Genomic DNA, 15,793 nt, shown 5'->3' with positions numbered 1-15,793 from the left:
TGGGCGGATGGAGAATAGGGTCTGATTGCTTTGGGCCGCAGACAACCTTCAGGCAGGGAACCTTCCTTCAAGCACATAGTTTAAGCAACCATGAGCTTGTAAGAAGCATTTTAAGATTGGCACTATTATGGGGGGACATTGTGGGGAATAACTGTCAGTCAAGAGAATGTGACTCGAATTCATCTCCAACTCAGGAGCGTGAAGGCCTCCCTCCACCAGAGTCTAGGCCTCCCAGACTCCTTGCATAGGACCACAGAGAATGTGTCCAAATACACTTTCTCTCCCTTTCTCAATGTCCCACACCACTTAGATATAGGGACTGAACTATTGGACACGAAGGGGAAGGACCATCATCCTGGGGGCATCTAAGGTCAGTCGGCAAAACACAGTTCATAATAATACTGTTGTACATTGTCATCTGGAGAGAACTGCCCGGGGCACTATGAGCTTGTAAATGGTCATCTAAAAAGCAACTATTTTATTGGTCTCTTCCCACCTGGAGGAAAAAAGATTGAAGAAATTAGTCCAAAGGACAAATGGCCCAGATGAGCCACAGCCTCCTCTAACCTGAGACCAGCCTGACTACTGTTCATGTTGACCAGAACCACAAAAGAAGGTCTCAGTTGCTATGAGTAACCTGAGGGACAAAATGCAAATTTTAAAAAAAGACCAGACTTCCTGGCCTGAAAGAGACTGGAATAACCTCTGAGACTACTGCCGTTAGCCAACCTTCTACCTTGACACTCAAGATGCTCATAGGCGCCATCTCTCAGCCAAATATTAATAATGTGCTCCTACCTGCTTGTGTGATCAAACGATGAAAATAGCAAAATTCAAATATGATGGAAAAGCATCAGAGCTAAAATTGTGAACACCCAATTTACACCTGTAGAGCACAGTGGGAGCCCCAAACCCATCTGCAGAGGATCTAGTCAGATATCTGTTCAGATTAAGCCATTGGCAAATCCCCATTAGCCACAGGAACAGCCTTAATATCAAACATCGATCACTGTAATCCTGATAATGCTGGATCAATCTTGATACTGGGTTAGTTGACCTCCTTCTAGACCCAACCTGAATTCGTTCAAGGTGCAAGTATCTCTTGCTTGTTTCATGACAAAAATTTCTTCCCTGGCTTTTAAAATATTGATGGAGGTCTTTTCTTTCTTACTCATTGTGTGAATGTTTATCTTGATATTACTATTGTTTTATCCTTACCGCTTTATTTCATTTTTGTTCTTTATTGTTTCTGTTGGGTTTACCAATTTATGAAGCACAAAAGGAGTGGAAGCATAAAGATGCGAGGGTTTGGTAGGGGATGTAGCGGTAGGGGGATTTCGGAAGCAAACAATGAAGGTGGGAGGGGCAGGGAGCACTAAAACAAAATATGATTACACAACTCATTTTCAAGGCGATTTAATCATGGGGGGAGAGAAAAAGTTCTAAAATTGAATGTGGTAATGACTGTAACATTTTTTATGTGATTAAATGATCGAATTGTATGATATGTGGAATTGTGCCAATAAAACTGTAAAACAAACAGACTATGCTCAGCTCTACAAGAACCAAAAAAGGACATTTGCCCCAAACCAAAATGAGAAGGCAGGGAGGAAGAGGAAAACCGGGGAGGCAATGGAGAGTGCAGATGCATTGCAAGGATCACAACCAAGGGCATAGATTAGTGCGTGAATTACCGTTTTTGCTAATATTTTAAAATTGTAAAATTCTCTCCCGCCGCCTCCTTGCTTTCTCTCCTCCCTCGTGTGGACTGCTTTCTTTCATTTCAACATATGCGTGCGTTGTGGACTGGAAAACGAATGCGAGGTGTAAACTTTCACCCGAAGCACAAGAAAATGTTCAAGAAGTGATTAAATGGTTGTGATAAAGGTTGCAGATCTTGCCTCGCTCACACTCCAAATTCCTAATGGCGCATTTTCAACAGGCATCCAGGAGGGTTTCCACTTGACTGTGCGGCACTCCTTTTCACGAATGTACGAGGTAATTGAGTGGCTAGTTGCATTCCATCCACTCAGACTGTGACTCTGCTTACTGCCCCAGGCCTGTGTGACCCTCTCCCGACCATAAAGGGGACCTACAACACCCTGTCACCCTTTTTGCCACATTCTCCCCTTTGCTCTATGCTCTTTCCAGTCTTCAGATACACAACAGCCAGCCTCACTCAAGACTCTTGCTGCACCCACTGCTCCCACTGTTAGAAATTTTCTACCCACCAGACAAGACCCTCCACATTTTGCCCCAGTCCTTTTGGCCCTGCAGGTCTCAGCGGAGAAATGTTTCCCGATCCCCGCCACACGCGCCCACCCCTGCCCTGCCTACCACACCCCTTCTTCTCTCTTTCATAGCCTCTTGTACTTTTCCTGCATAGGGCTTATCAACATTTTCATAACAATTAAATGTTTATTTAAAGTTCATCTACCCAAGCCATTAGCAAGCTCTATAGGGGCAGAAATTCCTGTCTGTAATGTTCAGTGTTAGTCACGTGGTAGAGATCAGTGCACATGTGTGCTTATGAACAAATGTCGGTGCCCCCAAGTCTTTCGAAGCCACCCTGAATCAGATGTTTTGTAGACAGAGATTCCCTGATGGTCTTCACAGCGTCTGCACTGGGATTACATCGCAGTGCATTTTGACCCAGCGATGCTGGGGAACAGGAAGGTGAACCAGTGGTGGGACCCTGACCTGGCTGATGAAAACTGCGACAGAAAACGGCCTTGGGGAGAGATTCTGGGGAAAGAAGAGGATGTTTCCAGGCCCTGGGGCAGGGCATTGAGTAACACTTGTGTTTCTCTGAGAGCTTCTGCCAAGAAACAGAAAAAGTGACTGATGAGTGACCTGTAAATGCTGCTCCCATTCTGGGTGACTCAGAGTGTATGAGATTCTGGGGAAAACACTGTCGATCAGACAAGTAGAGCAGCCATGTGGGTGTCTGCACCGGAAATTAGGTGAGAGGTCATCTAGGACCACAGTGGGCGACCTTTCTTGCCAAGCAGTAGTCAGGTCTCCAACTGATGTTGAGATAGAGACCCCTAACAATCCCCCATTACCTCCTCAGGCTCCCCAGACTGATGAGAAAGTTGTTTCATAAATTGTCCTGCCTTAGTTTATCCGTGAAAGTTATACCACCAAATGATCTGTCCTTTTGCTTGCTTTAGCATTTTTCAAAAATAAGTTTTGGTTACAAAAGTAATAAATGAATACATTTATCTCCTCACACATTACAAATAAGCCTAATACTCCCTTTACCATGAACCCAGTCCAGCCTTCACACCTATCCTGAGATAACCTCTGAAATGCGTTTGGCACGTTCACTTGCAGATGTTTCAAAAACTCTTTTACAAACTTAAATGCATGATTATGTTAGTCTGGGTACATTAGAGAAACAAATCCACAGAAACTCATATGTACAAGAGAGAGTTTTATATAAAGTGTAAGTGCACATTAAGAAAACATCCTAACCCAGTGCTGCCCAAGCCCACAAGTCCAACATTAGCCCATATGTCCAACACCAATCTACAAAGTCCTCCTCCATCTCACAAAACACACGATTATGCTGACCTCAGGAAGAAAGCCGATTCAGTGAACATGTAAGCATCTCAGCGCTGTCAGGGGTCTCCACACGGCTGCTCCAGCACCCAGGGCTGTATCAGGGTAGGTCCATGTGGCTTTTACTCAGGGTTGCCTTGCAGAAGTGAGACTTGCCAGTTGAAGTAGGGAACTGGTTAAGGCAGCTGCACCTTGGTCTGACCATCAGAAAGCAAGAGACCTGAGAACTGGAAAGGCGAGGCTCACAGCCATTTATCTCTCCACCCTCCTATTAACCCCACAAGTTTATTGGCCAGGTTGGCACAATAAACTTTAACTATCTCAATGATAGAAGATAATAGTAGGCTAAGTCTAGGCTTTAATTATTTTTATTGAGATAATTTTAGATTTACAGAAGAGCTGCAAAAATTGTATAGAGAGATTTTTTTACTATATCCTCACTCAGCTTTCCCTAATATTAACATCTCATATAACCATGGCTAAATGATTAAAACTAAGAAGTGGACTGGAGCTTAAATTCTGAGACCCTCCATTTGCAAAAGGATATGAATGGCAGCAACAGCCCCAACACTTGTAGAGGCCACATGTAGATTAAGCCTTTGTTGAAAGATTTCTGATCATTAATCAAGGATGTTGATAATTTTGCCCTCAGGCCGAATGCTTTGGGGAGTAGATTTGCCTCCACCTATCCTAGCTAGTCCAGGGAGGGTCAGGCTCTCTTAGGGACTTGTCTAGGTGTGTCCCTGATGCAGGTCATAGTACTGGGGAAGGTACAGTGAGTAGCATAGTCATGTCCTCTCAGTTTGGCCCTGACTGCCTTGGTCAGAAAGCCCTGGGACCAATCTTGCAAGCCTTTCTTGATGTATTGATCTGCCACCAATCATGTTTTTGTGACACTTCCCTCCCCTCTCCTCCTATAGCCTATTTATCTAGTATCTCAATTGTGACCCTAGGATGCCACTCCAACCTAATGCGGGTTGATGGTCTCCCTCATCCAGATATGTCTGTCTTTGTCTCTTTTAAGATGTAATAAAGGCAAGCTTTCAATTATATTTGAATTGGGATCTCTTTTATACCCTAAAACAGTAATCAACACTGGTACAACACTGGTACCACTGAATTGCAAGTCGTTATTCAGATTTCACCAGGTTTCCCAATAAGGTCCTTTTTAAATCCAGGATACCACATTGCATGTAGTTTCCTCCCACCTGTGACCCTTTCTGTGTCTTTCCTTGGCTTTCATGATCTTGGCACTTTTGAAAGGTATGGGTCCAGTATTTTGTATAGTATTTTGCTTCAATTTGGGTTTATCATATGTTTGCTCCTGATTAGACTGAAGTTATACATTTTGAGGAGGAATTAAAAATACATAGTATGCATACATATATGATATACATATATATCTATATATATCTGAGGGGGGCCAGCCTCCCTACAACTGAGTGGGCCCAAGGGGCAGTTGTGTGATTGAGGGGTAAATAAAAGAGGCATCAAACAAGATAAAGCATGTAAGGGCTCACCTCTCAGTCATGACTTCAGGGGCCAGGTCCACGCAGAGAGGACGACTAATGGAATCTCCTGCGTTTATGTAATCTGGGGCACGCAGGCCACAGTAAGCACCTGCGTAACAGGAAGTGGGTGTGCAATCGGCACACGCGTAACAGGACACAAACCTTAGCTCCCCCGTCCCTGCCAATGCACTTGGTTTAAAAGGTAGGATACATACAATTTTATGATAACTTCTAACTTCTATTTCCTTTTTCTATATCCCCTGACACATGTAATAGATGAGAGGCTCAAGACCTCTCCTTAGCTGACAGGGCTGAAACTGGGTCAAAATCACCAGAGGGTAGTAATTCCAGAGCACTTACTAAAAAGACTGGAGTTTTAGTTGACTGCAAGCTCAGTATGAGTCAGTAGAGTCAGTGCCAGGAGCTTTACTGCAGGATTGCAAGGCAATTAAGTCCCATAACACAGTGACAGTATTGCTTTTGCTCTGAGTCACCATGCCATTTGGGTAAGGCATGGGACACATGTGCTACAGGAGTCTTAGTAACCCTCCAGGTGGAGGTTACCCCAAACTGGCTGATAGCCAGTTGATTCTACCCATAGGACAGAAAAAAACAGCCCCATAGGGTTTCCAAAGCTGTACGCATTATGGAAGCAGAGGGCTGGTGGGTTTGAACCCTGACCTTCTGGTTAGCAGGCAAACTCTTAACCACTGTGTCAAGAAGGCTCCTTAGGAGGAGGGCAAAGACCTTCAAGACCAGGGCAGAGGAACAATAATGGAAGGAATGGGACACACTGATCGCAAATAAAAGAAAACCTTAGGCAGACACAGGGGCACATCTAAGTTATGGTAGGTATGGCATGTGTCGCCCTGGGTGCCACTTGAATGGGACTGAGTAGTTTCTGTTAACCCTGCCCTGCCTAAAGCCCTCCCTCAAGCACCAGACACATCCACTGGGCAGTAGTGAAGGGGAATCTGAGGAGGGAGCTTTCCCATGTCTTAGTCCAAGGGGGTTCCAAAGGAGGCACAGCACCAATACAAGGTGCCTGGCTGAGGCAGCCAGACCAGAAGGAGTAAGATCTGGGGCACCAGGGGCATTTTAGAGATTGTTTCAGAAGCTGGCTGTTAGCTTTGCTGGGCCCTCTCGACAGAAAGGACAACCCAGAACTCCAACCCATGTTAACTCTTAGTGACTGTGGGAAGTAAAACTGCTCTTTAGGAATTCCATGGCTGTATGTAAATCTTTAGGGAGCAGAAAGCTTCAGCTTTCACCCACGGAACTTTAGGGGATAAGAATTCTTCAAATATCTGAAACTACAAGGTTGAAGAGAGATTATACTTGTTTATTCTCTAAGGCTCAAGAAGGCTAGGACCTGGGCCAGGAAGTAGAAGCTTAAGAAATAATCTCTAACTGGTCAGATGTCATCAAGGAATTCCATGTTCTGGAAACAGTGGGCTTTCTGTTATTGAGGAGTCTGCCCACAGATGGGGTTAGTGATGGCGGTAGTAGAGGGTATTTAAAATAAAACAAACCAAAACAAAGCCATTTGCTCTCCAGTTGATTCCAACTCCTGGCAGCATAAGGATACAGAGTAGAACCCTCCCTAAGGGTTCAAGGTTGTGACCTTTCCATAAGTTGATTGTCTTTGTTCTACCTAGGGGCCTATTTGGGATCGTTCAACTAGCTATTTTTGCTTTAATAATCAGGTGCTTAACTGGTTGTTCCACCCAGAAGCTCCTCTCTATAATGGAAACTAACATTTATTGAATGCTTACTGTGTCCTAGGACTGTGCTAAGCGCCTTACCTTGTTATGTACACCCTCTGATGTAGGTTCTCTTGTTAGCTATCCTGTGTGTGCCCTGGTAAGGGAACCTGGGTATAGTGAGGTTAGGTAACTGGCCCCAAATCCCGCAGTTGAGAATGGCTGGAGATGGAATTCTACGCTGCCCTCCTGACACACTCCAGTGCTATGAGTCAGAATCAACTGGAAGGCAATGAGTTCGGGAGTTTTTTGGAATGAGATTCAAGCGGGATAAGGGGTCTGGACGGAGAGGTCCGGAGGTCCCGCCATCCTTTCTCAGAGAAGGGAGAAAGGATGGATGCTCCTTCCCCCTAAGGGAAAGCTGTGGGGAGGGAGCACAAACACCCCTGAAGTCCCTGGGCAGAATGCCAAGGGCTGGAGCCCTCACAGACACGGAAGGGTTGTCAACTTGCGTCACCGCACAGCTCAGCAACCACCGATGTTATGTCGTCTGACAATCCCCAGACCCCTTCCAGGGACCCAGGCGCCAGCCGCGATCGCTCCGCCCTTCCGCAGCGCAGCTAGGGAGCGTTGTCGCGGCCCCTCTCTGCGGCGGAGCGAGGGGACGGAACAGCGCGCCGGTCCCTGGTTGGGCGCGAGCTGGGGGCGGTGCCCGGGCGGCGGGGGCGGTGCCCGGGCGGCGCGGGCGGGGAGGGCGCGTGGCGCGGCGGCTGCGGCAGTTGCGCGTTGGGATTGCAGCCGTGCGGTGGGGCCGGTGAGTGCGGCGGGCCCCGCGGGCGGGCGGGCGAGCTGACGGGAGCGAGGAGGGGGCGGGCGGGCAAGCCAGCGAGCTGAAGAGGGAAGGAGGGAGCGCGGGCAGGCGCGCGACCCCGAACTGGAGCCACCCGCCGCCGCCGCCCCCGCCCCCGTCCCGCCGCGCTCAGCACCTCCGGCCCTCTCCTCAGCCGGATCCCCCTCCTGCGCGCCCGCGGGCCCGCACGACCCCGCTACCCCAGGGTCGCCCCCGCCCCGGGGAGCCCCTTCCTCCCCGTGATGGCGACGCCCCCGGCCACGTCACGCCCGCGCCATTGTCTCCCGGACGTGGGCTCGTTCGGAAGCTGCCTTAGCCTGGGGAGCGGGGCTCAGCGCCGCCTGAGGACCCCGCGGCGGACGCTTCCGCTCGCCCCTCGCCCCTCGCCCCTCGCCCCTCGCCCCTCGCCCCTCGCCCCTCCCGCTCGGCCCCCGCTCGCCGGCGGACGCTCCCTCCCTCAGCGCGGATGCTTTTAGCGGCCCGCAGTCGAGCCCGCCTCGGCACGCCTCTCGCCGGGCCCTGGCTCGGCTACCCTTTCCCGCCCCCCGTGCTTTCCCGGGGACTCTCGGGACCCCCGGGTGCCCTGTGGGAGGAGGCAAGGTTGACAGCGAATTAGGAGCGCACCCCCAGAAACAGCCGACTTGGGAGCTCACACTCGCCGGCTTCCTGCACTTCCTCGAATTGCGGGCGCACGTCGAGTTGCCCACGACCCCCCCACCCCCCCGAGTGAGATGCGGATCTGCGGCCTGAACCGCGAGATCCAAACCTAACGTTTGGGGGTTTGACTCCGGTAGGCCACCACGTTCCAGAGCAGTCGCTAGCTTTTGGTGCTCGGTTCCGTGGGGGCTCCCGCATTCTTGCAGCCTGCGTGCGTGGACGTGTGAGAGTTGTACGCTGAAAGGATTAGTCACCATTTTGCGGGGGGGGGGGCGTGCTCGCCCGCCCCCGGGTGCACAGGTTCTTGGTGCGTGAATGGCACTTGCGTCTTCAGTGTAGGGAGAGCGATTTACCCCTTTTGCTGTTTATAGGGAGTGAATGCAAAATCTAACCATTGTGTAAAACAAACTATGAAACTGGTATTTATCACGGACACTTAAATGAGGAAGGGTTTACGTCTTCAAAATATCTGCAACCACGCCTTCACCAGTGATTCGAACTCGTCCCCAGGAAGAGATTTGGCCTCAGGAGAGGCCACATCCAGTTAGACACAGCTAGCGAGTAATTGAAATCCGAATTTCAGGTGTTGGGCTGACGTGAGCCACACTCAGACACAGCTAGCAAGTAATTGAAATCCGAATTTCAGGTGTTGGGCTGACGTGAGCCACACTCAGTTAGACACAGCCAGCAAGTAATTGAAATCTGAATTTCAGGTGTTGGGCTGACTCAGACACAGCTAGCAAGTAATTGAAATCCGAATTTCAGGTGTTGGGCTGACGTAAGCCACACTCAGACACAGCTAGCAAGTAATTGAAATCCGAATTTCAGGTGTTGGGCTGACGTAAGCCACACTCAGACACAGCTAGCAAGTAATTGAAATCCGAATTTCAGGTGTTGGGCTGACGTGAGCGCACGCAGGCTTTAGGTGGGAACTACAGTTCATTGCAATGGCAGCCACTCTGTACAGCAGTATAGGTTGTGGCATTGATTGCACCAGCCCAGATATTAGAATTTAATCTGTAAAATGAGGAAATATTTTGCAAGGTTTCCTTCCATCCCATATGAGAAATTGGATGATTCCGTGATAATGAAAGTTTACAATCACCTACAAGTTGCCAAAAGTGTAGAATTACAGGGTGATGGTATGATATTCTGGAAGCCTTAGGATTGATACCCAGGTGCATCTTCTCAAAGGAAGCCAAGTGACAAAGGAAAGGCACTGCTCCAGTTTCATTTTCCTACGATTTCATGAGGAAAGAGAGGAGAGCATAGTACTTAAAAAAAAGAGTTTTTATTACTCAAATAACTTACAAAAAGCTCCATTCAATGAAATAGTTTAAAAAAAGATCCCAAGCCATAGCTCTTTTAAAATGATTACACACATGCTTTTTAATAGTTATAATTACTGCCCGCAATACTACTTAGAACTTGCACTCACATTTATCTGCCATCCACAGAGCTGTATAGTTTTTCCACTTTCTGTTTATGAAGACCCTGCTACTGCCGTTTTATTGATTCTGATGCATGGTGACCACATGTGTAGAAGTACTTGGTCTTGTGGAAGCAGATTGCCAGGCCTGTCTTCCAAGGGGCATTTAGTACTCAGCCATTTTCACTACTTAATTGTTTATGCCCAGCAGTCTTCAGTAGTGCCTGAGACACAGGCTCTCAGTAGATTTTTGTTGGAAAGATGTGATATTCTGAACAGTTTTGATAACCCCTAACAAAGGTTAAATCTCTCCAGCCATATGTTAAGTGACACCTGGGCATTAAAGGTAGTATTTAAGTCAGGAGGTAACCATGCAACCTTGTAGGATTTAAATGAAGCCTTAGAGAATTTCACTGTTTTCCTTGAATAATAATACAAGTTTCACAGTTTTTCTTGAATATAATACAAGCTTCACAGGTCCGTGTGGAACTAATCTCAAGGAAAAAATTGGCACAATTACTAGCATACATTTTTTGTTATTTTCTGTTGCTTTTTTGGTTCCAGAGGGGAGAGATTACTATAAATTGAAGGATCAGGGAAAACAAGGGGAAGATGATCCTGGAAAGTAAGGAGAATATAAAACTATGCTAAAGTATATATGTTAAGGGTATAATGAATATACCTATTCCTCACTATCAACTAGTGTGTTATCTGACATTTTACATTTAAGACTAGTAAAAAGATCTTGTGTAACTCTACATCTGGCAGTAACAAATACTGAGATGCTAGGCTGTGATGGTTAAGATTATGTGCCAATTTGACTAAGCCTGGAGTCTCAGTGATTTGGTAGTTTTTTAATAATGTAGCCATCTACCAATTTTGGTCTCATGCTGTCATCCTTCATTTTTGCACAATGCAGATTTTCTTGTTACATCAGGTCTTAGAAGCTGACCTTGTTGGTAAATGAGAACTGGGTAGATTTTACTCTCACTGTAGGCAAGGGTTTGGTGGAGAAGAATGATGTAATAAAACTGAATAGGGAATTTTTGTAGGTTGCTTATAAGATATGTTCCCTGGATTCCTAGCAGATAAAGCAGAATTAATGAACTTTTTAAAATGAGTTTTTTTTTTTAGTGAATATTTAGTATTTGGGGGGTTTAATTGCTAGGAGGGTGGAAACCCCCTTCTCCTCCTCCCTGTTTTAGACTGAATACTGAATTAACAAAACCTCCTGCCATCCAGTTGATCCCGACTCACGTCTGCTTGACTATGTCTGCCACACACAGTGTTTCTATGGCTGTAAATCTTCACGTCAGCTGCCAGCATCATTTTTCTCCTAGAGTGGGTGGTGGGTTTGAACAGCAGATGTTGCTATTAGCAGTCAGACATTTATCCAGCAGCAGCACTAGGACTGCTTGAATGCAGAATTAATTGGATTCAATTGGAGAGCGAGGAGGAGCTAGCTTTTGAGGCCTCTGTTTATTGGGAAGCTTTATCAAGAGAGTGAGATGAAAAACTCTGCTATGTCAGAGTCGACTTAGAGAGACTGAAATCTGTTTTCTGAAATGTAAGGGCTTTGTTTTTTTCTAACAGCATTAAGATGTTGGTTATTACCATGTTTTCATTTCATTTGGCCCACTAGAATATATATTTTAAAAGCTCCTTGGTTCAGCTTAAGTTTATTTAAATTTTAAAAATATTATGAAGTATTTTAAATATATAGAAAGCAATATAGTGATCAGTTAATGTATCTACTACCCAACTTCTTTATCAAATCTGAACAGTTAAGATTGCCATATTTACTTTGGATTTGGGGAAGGATATTTTTTAATTATTGTGATCTTAATATTTTCAGGTTTTAAAATTAAATTTTATATTTTTCCAGGTGACATTTTTAGTAGTCTAGTGTACAAATCAGTCACTATAGAGTCCTATCAACACCACTATACCACTTTTTTTGACTATGCCATTTCTAAACGGTTTTAATCACCTGAAACAGAAACAAGGCATTTTTTTTTCAGCAGTAGCTCTTGCTGAATTGTATGTTAGTACTGTTTAATTTTTTTTGAAGAATCACTGAACATTTTTTATAGGCAGCAGTGCCATGTTACATTTTCAACTACAAGAGGAAACCACGCTGACTGCTTGCTATCAAATCAATGCTGACTCATAGTGACTCTGTAGGACAGTGTAGAACTGCCCCTGTGGCTTTCTGGTAACATCTTTACATGATTAGACAGCCTCATTTTTCCACCAGGGAGTGGTTGGTAGTTTCAGGTTGCTAACCCCCCTCTATTCTAACAGCAGTTCTAATTAAACAAACCTGCTGCCTTCCAGTAGTTGCCAAGCAGAATTTTACCCCTATGACTTTTCAGAAGCAGATCGCCAAGTCTTTCCTACAAGACACCTCTGGGTGGCTTCAAACTGTGACCATTTGGTTAGCAGCTTAGGCCTTAACCATTTGCACCGCTGAGCTCTCAATTTCTCCACATCCTCTACGGCACATCAATCTTCATTTTTTCGAACGGTAGGGTAGCCAACCTAGTGGGTATGAAGTAATAACTTCATTTTGGTTTTGATTTTCATTTCCCTGAAGAAAGTGTCCTGGTGATGCAGTGGTTAACTACTTGACTGTTAGCCGAAAGGTTGGCAGCTTGAACCCCCCATATGCTCTTCAAGGGAAAGATGTAATCTGCTTCAGGGAAGATTTAGTCTTGAGAACCCAATGAGGCAGTTCCACTCTGTCCTGCTGAGTTGCTACTAGTTGGAACTGACAATGGGTTAATGATTAATGATTGACTATTTTTTCATATTCTTCCTGGCCATCGGTGAATCTTTTTGGGAAATATCTCTTCAAGTTCTTTGCCTGTTTTTAAATTGGATTTTTATTGTTGAATTTTTTTGTTTTAATTTGTTACTGAGACACAATGTACAGCAAACACCAATCAACAGTTTGCACATGTAGGATCTAGTGACACTGAGTTCATTTTTTCAAGTTATGCAGCCATTTTCACACTCCATTCTTGCATTGGTCCTCCCCCACTGATACAGCTTCATTGTCCTCTCAGGTTTGTGAGGATTCTGCATAACTAGGTAGTGGTTCATTCATTCACCAGCACCTTGTGAATCAGAACTAACTCAGTGGTACCTGACGACAGCAGCACAACTCAGGCTTCTTGTTGAATCCTTCATATATTCTGACTGTTAAACCCTTACCAGATAAGTAGTTCTCAGATATTTCCCTCCATTTCCATACGTGTGCCTTTACTTTCTTGATCAAGCTTTTCCATTCATAAAAATTTTTATTTTGATGTTCAATTGATCTGTTTTTCTTTTGTGGTTTTAAAACAAAGAATCCATTATCAAAAACAAGGTGTGGGGTTGGTGGTGTGCCCCCACCAGCTGCCCCTAGGGGATCCACATGAGGCTTTCTGTACCCTTACAGATGTTTAGCCTTGGAATCCCACAGGCTTCCCCTGATTGTTAGTGTGTGTTATGGGTTGTGTCTATACTTCAGATGTGTGCTGTAAATCCTGATCTCTATGTTGGTGGTTATGATTCCATTTGCAAATAGGTTGTGTCTGCTATGTTACTGAGGTAGAGTCAGTGTAGGGTGTATCTTGAGTTAGTAGCTTTTGAGATATAGTCTAAGCCAGCCAGTAAGCACAGGTGGGGTAAAAGATGGCATGCCTATTTATTCTAAATTGGCTTTCAGTAAATTGCTTATATCTTTAATTTGTTTTTCTGTTGAGCTTGCCTCTTCCATCATTGATTTATGGCTCTTTATATACTATATAATAATCTTTGAGTTGCGGTGTTGCCAATATGGTTTTCTTTTTTTTTTTTTTTGCCAATATGGTTTTCTTATGTAAAAGTTGTACATTTTTCATCCCAATGTATTTTGAAGACATTCCTACGGGAATGTGTAAAGCTCAGTGACTCCTTGTTCCAGTTCTACCTTTTTCAGAGTAGAAGAAATAGAAGTGATTATTGTATTTTTACACAAATAATGTGCATGTTATGCATTTTCCAACATATAAAAACTATAGTAGCATGCTTATGAAAGTACTTTGAGAGGAGGGCATGGTTGGCCAAAAAGATGTAGTGTTTGTATTTTTTGTATAAAAATATAGTATCTCATTTACTCAGCCATGAAATTACTTGTTGAAGCTATGTTTTGAACTTAGGCAGTGATGGCTTCAGAATTCACACTCCTTAACAAATGTAGTCTTTACTGTCCGTCAAAGTATTTAACCTTTCTGTTTCTTTCTTTGTAAGATGTGGATGATAACATCTAGTTCACAGATTATTGTAAGATGCCAATTATTGTATATACTCGAATATAAGCTGAGTTTTTCAGCACATTAAAAACATTTTTTATTATGTTTTTGTAACATTTTAATTATAACATAAATCCGTGGACGAATGTGACAATTTGGTTACATTTTAAAATTCAGCACATTTTTAATGCAGTTTTTGTGGTAAAATTAAGTGCCTCGGTGGATATTCAGGTTGTCTTATACTCAAGTATATACGGTAGTTAAGATACACACATACACACACATACGTGCATATACAAAGAAGTTTCAGAAGTTCATGGTTAAAAGGAGTGAGAAGATAATGAAATGTTTTCCATGAACTTTAAAAACAAAGAAACAATTTTTTGTTGTAAACTGGGGAGCGGGGACATTTAAGATCAAATTCAACAGTTTAAACTACTAATCACACTCCCTAATAGTCACCCTTCATCTGCTCCTTGCTTTTTCTTCTCCCTCTTGCAGACTAGCTTCTGTTTCACCTTAGTTAATATCTGCCCACAGTCTAGCCCATTGCTTTATCTTCCCTCCCTTGCTTTGTTTCCTTGGCAATTTCCAAAGTCTTGCTTTTGGTATAAAAATCTTTATTTATCCGCCCTCCCCCATAACAGACTACATCTTTATATAACTGTCAAATCACATCATTATATAACTACCAAATTATATAACTAACATAACTTCCAAATTACATCATCGCCCTCACTTTGGCAGCACATATATAAATTAATTTACATCATTACGTAACTGCCATACCATCAGACTCATACCCCATTCAGGTTCACACATAATCTTAGCCATCATAGTCCATGTTACTCTCACTTGGCACCTTTGCTTTCATTTACTACCAGATCTACATTGTTAATGCACAAAATATCAAGTAGTAGATTTTTATTTAACTCTTAAAATTAAATGCAAAATGTTGGAAGCAATAATTGATAAATGAGTAGGTGTAGTGTTTAATATGATGCTTTCCATATTCTCTGTCAGCACTATAATTCAGATGCATCAACTCTTCAGTTTTCCTTATTCAGTGTCCACATACTTAGGAAGCAACTTAACATCTTGCTTTTCAACATTTTAAACAAATGTACAACTTTTCAACATTTAAAAACAAGTCATATTTACCCAATGCAGTGCATTGTTTGTTCTTTTGACTGCTGCTTCCATGAAAATGAATTGTACCAAGAAAACCCCAAACATAGGTATATTGGAAAAAGTACAACCAGACTGCTCTTTAGAGGCAAAGAAAGGGAGACTCTCTCCTATACTTTTGACATGTTGACAGGCAAGATCAGTGCCCGGAAAAGGACGTTATGTTTGGTAAAGAAGAGGGGTAGTGAGAAAGAGGAAGGCCCTGGACAAAATTAATTGACATAGTGGTGGCAGCAGTGGACTCAAACACACGATGCCTTGTGAGGCTGGTGCAGGACCACTCTGTTTTGTTTTGTGTAGGTTAGCTGCAAGTCAGAACAGACTTGTCGGCACAGTACCTAACAACAACGGTGTTTACCTGAAAGTGCGCTTTCAATAAATGGTACTAGCATTTTGCTACATTAGCATTATTAAGGCATGAAACCTATGTATTTAAAATTAAGTAAAGTATTGCTACTAGACTTCCAGTTCATAAAGATGTGGAATTATTCCAAATAAAATGCGTTTAAATTTATCTCTGGGAGCAGTGAATGGCTACAGCCAAGTTCTCTCAGAAATACACTTATTTTAATCTCATTATCAAAGCAAAACCAAACGTATTGCCATCAAGT

General features: G+C 43.9%; 1 protein-coding gene across 1 annotated transcript in view; it reads left to right on the top strand.

The window, feature by feature from the left end:
- Positions 1-7,509: 7,509 nt before the first annotated feature.
- Positions 7,510-15,793, top strand: part of NT5C2 (5'-nucleotidase, cytosolic II) — a 106,698-nt gene continuing 98,414 nt past the window's right edge. Inside the window, exon 1 of the mRNA XM_075534987.1 lies at positions 7,510-7,592. The gene's annotated coding sequence lies outside the window, so the exon portion shown is untranslated. The remainder of the gene's footprint in view (positions 7,593-15,793) is intronic.

Source organism: Tenrec ecaudatus, chromosome 16, assembly GCF_050624435.1.
Source record: "Tenrec ecaudatus isolate mTenEca1 chromosome 16, mTenEca1.hap1, whole genome shotgun sequence".
NCBI lineage: Eukaryota > Metazoa > Chordata > Mammalia > Afrosoricida > Tenrecidae > Tenrec > Tenrec ecaudatus.
This window is presented reverse-complemented; position numbering and strand designations above follow the sequence as displayed.